This window comes from Garra rufa, chromosome 17 (assembly GCF_049309525.1).
Source record: "Garra rufa chromosome 17, GarRuf1.0, whole genome shotgun sequence".
Lineage (NCBI taxonomy): Eukaryota > Metazoa > Chordata > Actinopteri > Cypriniformes > Cyprinidae > Garra > Garra rufa.
Genome location: NC_133377.1, coordinates 16792140 through 16801279, shown reverse-complemented (window position 1 = coordinate 16801279; position 9140 = coordinate 16792140).

The window sequence follows — 9140 nt, the reverse complement described above, 5'->3', positions numbered from 1 at the left end:
TGGAAGGCTGGGCGGAACCAGCGGAGACTCTGGAAGGCTGGGCAGAACCAGCGGGGACTCTGGAAGGCTGGGCAGAACCAGCGGAGACTCTGGAAGGCTGGGCAGAACCAGCGGAGACTCTGGAAGGCTGGGCGGAACCAGCGGAGACTCTGGAAGGCTGGGCAGAACCAGCGGGGACTCTGGAAGGCTGGGCGGAACCAGCGGAGACTCTGGAAGGCTGGGCGGAACCAGCGGAGACTCTGGAAGGCTGGGCGGAACCAGCGGAGACTCTGGAAGGCTGGGCGGAACCAGCGGGGACTCTGGAAGGCTGGGCGGAACCAGCGGAGACTCTGGAAGGCTGGGCGGAACCAGCGGAGACTCTGGAAGGCTGGGCGGAACCAGCGGAGACTCTGGAAGGCTGGGCGGAACCAGCGGAGACTCTGGACACTCGGATGAGACGTGACTGGGCTCAGAGGGAACGGCCGTGACTTGGCCTGACCTTGTTGGAACAGCTACGAATTGAATTGAACTTGCTGGAGCAGCTGCGGCTTGACGTGATTTAGGAAGTACTGTAGTGTCTTGATGTGACTTGGGGTGTGAATCTGTGACTTGTCTTGGCTCAGGAAGTGCTGTTATGTCTTGGCGTGACTCAGGATGTGAAACTGTGTCATGTCTTGACCTAGGATGTGGAGATGTGTCCTTGCTTGACTCAGGAGGTGAAGCTGTGTCTTTGCTTGACTCAGGATGTGAAGCTGTTTTCTTGCTTGACTTGACTCAGAGAGTGCTGCTGCTTGACTTGACTCAGAGAGTGCTGCTGCTTGACTTGGTTCAGGAAGTGAAGTTGTGTCTTGACTTGGCTCAGGAAGTGAAGTTGTGTCTTGACTTGGCTCAGGAAGTGAAGTTGTGTCTTGACTTGGCTCAGGAAGTGAAGTTGTAGCGTGACTTGGCTCTGGAAGTTCAGCTGTAGCGTGACCTGGCTCTGGAAGTTCAGCTGTAACGTGACTTGGCTCTGGAGGTTCAGCTGTAACGTGACTTGGCTCTGGAAGTTCAGCTGTAACGTGACTTGGCTCTGGAAGTTCAGCTGTAACGTGACTTGGCTCTGGAGGTTCAGCTGTAGCGTGACTTGGCTCTGGGAGTTTAGCTGTAGCTTGACTTGGCTTTGCAGGAACGGCAGCTGGCTTGACTGACGTGATGCTAGCGAGCTCTGGCTTGGTTGAAGTTACGCTAGCGAGCGCTGGCTCAGCTGAAGTGACGCTAGCGAGCGCTGGCTTGGCTGAAGTGACGCTAGCGGGTACTGGCTTTGAGATATTGGCTGCTCGCATTGATAGCAGCGGTGGGTCCTCTAGGCTGGATACAAGTCTTTGATGTATGCAAATCGATGCAGAGTGAGGGAGCGGCTCTTTAACTGCCATTTTGTGAATGGGTTGTGAGTCTGGTATAATGTTCAATAGGGGTGTGTGTACTGAAGCCGCCGTTGCCGCGGTGTCGCGTTCCTCCTCCGCGATACTCAAGGATAAATGACGACCCAACACTCAATAGGACAAAGTCCATAAATTCCCCGAGTGATGAACGAGGACCCTCGCGTCTGGACGCGGTCCTTCGAGGTTCATTTAAACCATCGCAAAAAAAGTCTATTAACAAACAGTCTGGAAGGTCTGAGTGATTGGCGAGGGCTAAATATTCCCGAATATAGCCCTCAAGCGATCGTGAACCCTGCTTGAGGGCTAATAGCTGTTTGGCAATATCCATACCTGTGTCCGGTTCATAGTGAGAGCCGCTGGATCCTGGTATGGCCGAGTATTCTGTAACGGAGAGACGAGAAGCAGGCGGATCCATTCGCTGGCTTTTATTAATCATAGTCGTACAGGCAAGGGTCGAGTAACAGCGTCCAATACAAGAGAGAGAAGATATAATCATAAACAAAGTCCAGGCAGGAGGTCGAGGCAGGCAGCGATCAAACACAGATTAAATCCAGAGCAGGCAGGGTCAAATAGGCAGGCGGCGAACAATCAGAAAACAAGAAAACAATCCGGACTGGTGACAAGGAAAACAAACAAGAGAAACGCTTTGTATGTCAGCAAGCTAAACAATACTCGGCAGTGTGAAACAGGGAAGTGCTGGCTTAAATACAGTCTCTGATTGGTGGCAGGTGTGAAGTGTAATTAGCGTGGTGGATGATGGGATGGGATATGTAGTCTGTGGTGACATTGTGAGTGTGTGTGGTGTATGAGTCCAACTGCTGAAAGAGTGACCTCTGGTGGTGAATGGATGGGTGGCTACAGATCAGCTCCGTAACAGGTTCTTTTAATTTTGATTATTTGGCTCACATTTAACAAAAACCTAACAAATCGCTATCTCAACAAATTAGAATATGGTGACATTCCAATCAGCAAATCAACTCAAAACACCTGCAAAGGTTTCCGTCAAGCTGTCAAAATGGTTTCACAGTTTGGTTCACTAGGCTACACAATCATGGGGAAGACTGCTGATCTGACAGTTGTCCAGAAGACAATCATTGACAACCTTCACAAGGAGGGTAAGCCACAAACATTCATTGCCAAAGAAGCTGGCTGTTCACAGAGTGCTGTATCCAAGCATGTTAACAGAAAGTTGAGTGGAAGGAAAAAGTGTAGAAGAAAAACACCAACCAAGAGAACCGCAGCCTTGAGAGGCTTGTCAAGCAAAATCGATTCAAGAATTCGGGTGAACTTCACAAGGAATGGACTGAGGCTGGGGTCAAGGCATCAAGAGCCACCACACATAGACATATCAAGGAATTTGGCTAGAGTTGTCGTATTCCTCTTGTTAAGCCACTCCTGAACCACAGACAACATCAGAGGCGTCTTACCTGGGCTAAGGAAAATAATAAATGGACTGTTTCCCAGTGGTCCAAAGTCCTCTTTTCAGATGAAAGCAAGTGTTGTATTTTATTTGGAAATCAAAAACACTGAAGTCCAGTGTTACATTTCCACAGTCTGTGATAATTTGGGGTGCAGTGTCATCTGCTGGTGTTGGTCCACTGTGTTTTTGAATCTAACGTCAAATTCCTCAAATGCTATTGAGTCATTTTGTCATCACTCTGTATTTTCTAGCTGCCTCTTGCATCACCTCTTCGATTGCGATGACACATTACGTTGAATGTACCATTCTGTTGGTGAATTTAACAAATAATTAGGCTATGTTAATAACTAAGGGAAATTTTAGTTTGAAAGCCAACCTTTATTATCAAATACCGACATGATATAAGTAAAACATATTTAAAATTACATTTTCAAAATATGTCTCTGGCATTGTTCAGAGGGCCAGTCCAAATGTGGGGACGGGCCGCATCCGGCCCCCGGGCCTTAGTTTGGGGACCCCTGCTCAAGTGTTTCAAGTCAACTTCAGATTTGGAATGTAACTTATTTAGACATAAGGCTTCAATTTTATAGCACATTTAGGGTAAAACCTGTTATGTAAAATATTTATTTTATATCAAATATATATATATATATATATATATATATATATATATATATATATATATATATATATAATTATTATTATTTTTTTTTTTTTTCATTTTTAAACTTGTTGTTACTTTATTATTTTGAAAAACTTCCACTTCTGCAATAATCTGCTGACTGCCTTCTTTAGAAAAAAAGATCTAAACCAACCTTAGATCTGTATACCAAAGTGTTCATGAATTACAACAATTTAAGTTCTGAAAGTCCACTTTCATGTCTGTTTTAAAATATGGGGGATGACAGTGAGAGTTTGCATGACACAACGTGAAACCAGACCTTATTTGCCCCAATGGAAAGCAAATTAACATTGTCTGAATCGTTCCCTTTTGCCTACATTGTGCACTACATGCCATTCACCATACAGAAAACAGCTCAGTCATAGCTTCAGCGTCTATTTATAGTCTAGGGGCGGGACACTACAGACTCCAGACAGCATTTGATTGGACAGAACGTTTGATGAAAAGCTGAAGTGCAGTGTGATGTCATTAAAATCGTTGATTCATATTGGTGGAAGTAAGAGACTTTAAGTTTTGAATTGTCATATCTTGTAAACACGGATTTTGTCATTGTTTTAGAGCACACTAGTTTATAGATAACCTTAACATATTCATACTAAAAGCCAAAAAACGTTAATTTTGATTTCACTTATGATAAATTATATCCAAAAACTTTTTTAGAATTTTTTTTTTTTTTTTTTTTAGATTTTTAAACAAATCACCAAAGTGTGGTTGAATACTGGAGATTTGGCAATTCCTATTATGCCTCTAAAGATTTAATGATTTGGTTTTCATATGTAGATGAACGTGCCTCATTTTATCAATGAAAATGCAGTTGTGTTGATACAGTACATTCAAGATAAGAATTATTTTTATATCATATCTATGATTGTCAGACATTATGAGATAACACAGTCTTTCCTGAGGTATTTGTGTATGAAAACACCTCTGTGACCATTGTACACTTGTTAATTTCCTTCCAACATCTCCGGAAAGAGTTAGTGATTCCACCCTTATCATACTTGCGTTCTTAATAACAGCTTTATTCTCTTTATTCTTTAGAAATAGGGACGTTCCATTTCAACTTGCCTGTTCAGGTGTGGAGGTGCTGTGAAACTTGGCTTTGTAATACTACAAATGAGCAAAACCCTCATGAATCATTAACTGAAGGTCATCAAGTATTAGGAGCACCAGCAATCATTTTCAATAGAGCTCACAGTTTGCACTTAGAGAATGCTTTAGGTATGCATATGCTTATTAAAATTATATAACCTACAGTGTGTCATAAGTAAGATGAGCTAGCTTGTTATGACCAAACACAGGTTAAATATAAGATTACACTTCAATTAAAAGATTAAAAAGAGTTATATATTACACATATTACAAGGAGTGTTTTATTACAGTACTGCTGTACGTAGGCCAATAGCTTAGTAAGATTTCATTGAGTGAAGGTCAGCAGGAAGCTCATTTGACAGACTGTTAAGAAAAATGTGATTAGTAACAGAGACTAAATGTTTAAGCGGGGCATTTAAAGAGTCAAATCCTGGAGGGATAGACTGTTGAAAACAGCATGCATTGTGTATATTTTGGGTGCTGTCAGATGTTTCATGCACTTCACTGGCTTCATTTTCCTTCATTTGTCTACTGATTCTTAAAATACCCTTTTTATTTTAAATAAAGCACGCTTTGCTTTGTCTTTCATCTCAGAATGTTTCTAAACATGGAGACTTATGGTTATAGATTTCACAGATAAGGACGGGTGCGTGACACTAAATGTTTTTAGCTTGAAGAAAAGCAGAAATGAAAGTGAGCTGGCAACAGACTTTATAGAAACTCTGTGTTCCTCTATTATAATGACAAACCAGTACACTCTTAACAATAAAGGTGCTTTACAATGCCATAGAAGAACTTTTTTTGTCTACATGGTTCCATAAAGAACCTTTAACATCTCGAGAACCTTTCTGTTTCATTGTGGCAAAATAAGGTTCTTCAGATTATAAAAAGGTAAGAAAGAGATGGTTCTTTAAAGAACCTTTGACTGAATGGTTCTTTGTGGAACTAAAAATGTTTTTTCTATGGCATCGCTGTGAAGAATCTTTTAAAGCCCCTTATTTTTAAGAGTGTAGTTGTATTGTATCACATCATGCAATTACATGATACAATGCAAAGGTACTCACTGGACAAACATCTGTTTGCATCCACAGTAGTGCTCATCCGATTTAAGCCTGATGGTGGCATGAGGAACAGGATATGTTTTAGTTTTATTTTAGGAGCGGTTTACCTTTGACCCACTTCTTATTAAAACACTTCCTTCATGTCTAAAGAGACTGACATCATTAAAGAAAATGCATACTTTTTAACTTTTTGAGTTGCACATGGGCAAATGACACAAATTCCACATTCACACTTGTGAAAATAGTTTCTCTGGAGGCTGTCTGTTATCTAACCTACACCTGTGCTTCATCTGTGAGGCACAAATGATCCAGGCCTCGGTCCACATATTCTCAAGACATTCATATGCTCTGTGCTTTTTGATTATTCAAGCTTTAATCATATAAGCATAAACAAGAATATTCATAATGAACACAGTAAGATAAACTCTCCTGGGGATTCTTGATTTTGCAGTTTGTAAAAGCAGTAAAATTATCTAAACTGAATTTTATATCTCAAGATGTGTAGATATACAGTATCGCACAAAATTCAGCACACCCCTCACATTTCAACAACCATTTAAGTATATCTTCTCAAGGGACAATTCTATAGAAATGAAACTTGGATATAGATTTATGTTCTTTGAAAATAACTCTTACAGTCATTATTGTTAAAATAGTTGGCAACAAAAGTAAGTACACCCTAAGTGATAACAGCAGTATGTTGTTTAACCATGCAAAGCCACATGTCCTATTCATCATGTTTATGTTTTTGTCTGCTAGACAGGATCATACAAAGTTGTGTATCTTAGAGCAGTTAAAAATGGGAGTTTTAAGTACAATTCTCTCATACTGACCACTGGATGTTCAACATGGCATCTCATGGCAAAGAACTCTCTAAGGATTTGAGAATTAGAATTGTTGCTCTCCACAAAGATGGCCAAGGCTATTAGAGGTTCAGTAACACCCTGAAACCGAAGTTGAGCACTCATTCTGTGCGTCAGGTGCAGAACCTGGCTTCAAAAAACAGATGCAGGAGTGCGGCCAGCATTGCTTTAAAGGTTGCAGAAGTAGAAGGTCAGCTTGTCGGTGCTCAGACCATACGCCGCACACTGCAACAAGTCAGTTTGCATAGGCGTCGTTCCAGAAGGAAGCCTTATCTGAAGCTGGCTCACAAGAAAACAGTTTGCTGAAGACAACCAAGAGCATGAATTACTGGAACCATGTCCTGTGGTCTGATGAGACTATAAGATAAACTTGTGTGGCTCAGATGGTGTCCAGCATGTGTGGCGATGCCCTGGTCAGGAGTACCATGAAAATTGCGTGTTGCCTACAGTCAAGCATGGTAGCATCATGGTCTGGGGCTGCATGAGTGCTGCTGGGTGAGGAAGCTGAAGCTGAAGGTGATGGAGTGGTCAAGTATGTCTCCAGACATGAACCCTATTAAGCACCTGTGGGTCATGCTCAAGCGTAAGGTGGAGAAGCATCATGTGTCTAAAGTCCAGCAGCTCTGTGAGGAGTGGAAGAGGATCCCAGCAACAACCTGCACAGCTCTGGTCAATTCCATGCCCAGGATGATTAAGGCAGTGCCAGATAACAATGGTGCTAACACAATATATTGACATTTTGGACAAGTTCACTTAGGGTGTACTCACTTTTGTTCCCAGCTATTTTGACAATAATGGCTGTATGTTGAGTTATTTTCAGAGGACAGTAAATCTATACTGCTATACAAGCTGCACATTGACTACTCTAAAATATATATCCAAGTTTTATTTCTATTGTATTGTCCCCTGAGAAGATGGTTGCTGAAATGTGAGGGGTGTACTCACTTCTGTGACATACTGTAAATGAATGTTCAGTTATGGTGAATACTCTATATAATCTATTTACACTACAGCAATTTCTGATTATTATGGGCATATGTCTTTTGTCTTAGAAACCGAAATATTAACTAATCTGGTTATACCAATCTGGTTAATGTGTTTACATAAATCCTGCATTAGTGAAATCTTACTGTATTCTGATTTGTTTATGTGTAATTCTATAGATTTTTAAACAAACCACCAAAGATTATATTGGATTTAGATCATATTGGTGGAATATTGGAGATTTGGTCATACCTATTAGGCCTCTAAAGATTTTATGATTTTGTTTTTCATACATAGATGAAAAGGCCTAATTTTGTTATCTGTGAAACAGCAGGTGTGTTGATTCCACAGTACATTCAAGATAAGAATTGATATGCCAGTAACTTTGTTATTTTTAAATCGTAACTATAATTGTTAAACATTATGAGATAACACATTCTTTCCTGAGGTAGTTGTGTGGGAAAACACCTTTGAATGGACAAAAGGGAAACTCTGGCAAGAAAACTGTGCTTCACTGGAACTCATAATTCATGATGTCAGACCAAAGAGAAAGTGACAAGAAAGAAAGAAATGCATCTGAGGCTCATATATTCAAAATATATATTTATTAATTTAAACACTGTATATGAGTTAAATTTATTTTTAAAATCTCTTGATAATGTTAGGTCATACAATAGTGATGTGTAAATTATTTATCTTAATGCATAATTACTTGGTAAACTATGTATTAATAACAAATATAAAAACATGTGAATTACTAGACAAACATATTCTGTACACACCAGACAAATTTAAGCAAAGGTCATTCTGAAAAAAAATCTGAAAGAATAAATGCAACATAATATACAAAATATTAATATTAATGCAGAAAAAGAGTCATTAAGTTATACAGGCACCTACTAAGGCAACATCCGCATCCCTACCGTTGACCCTGGCAAGAGAAGAGGCTCCTCTACTGGTAGGTTTCGTAAAAAAAAAAATACAGATTGAATGAGTAAAATAGAGACTATTATACCAAAATATGTAATATGACCGATTCTTATCTAAGAAGAATCCTTTTTATTTTTATAGAATTTATAGATATCCTTAATGGACACTATTAGGCAATAAGTATCTCTCTTTTTTGTGTCTTGCACTGTTAAATATAGCCACTAGATGGCGTGCTTGATTAGTTGAACAAGTCCCACATACCCGCTGCCCTCCTGCACTGATGTCCCATGAATGCTAGACAACAGACTGGAGAAACTGTGATTTATAACCAAATCAGACAGAGAGAGAGAATGAGAATTGTAGAAAACCAAAAACAACAGCTCACGCTTTTTTGAAGTCAAGTTGAAATTTAAAATACAGGCGTTAAGGTAAGACACTGCAGGTGAATAGGGTAAAAAAAAAAAAAAAAAATAGTTTTCGCCTTTCTTACTCAGTTGATTGAATGCATTGAAAATTGCTAACATTTTTTGTATTACAAGTTTTCTAAAATGTAAGGTTTTTATATGCAAATGAGACATTCATGAAATATGTGCTTATTTGCATACGTTTATAGTATAAAGATCTAAACTCTGATCTAAATTCTTGTTTAATTTTTTGGACATATTAGAGTCAAATGTTTTTACAGAGGGGATTTTGGGTATCTCATTT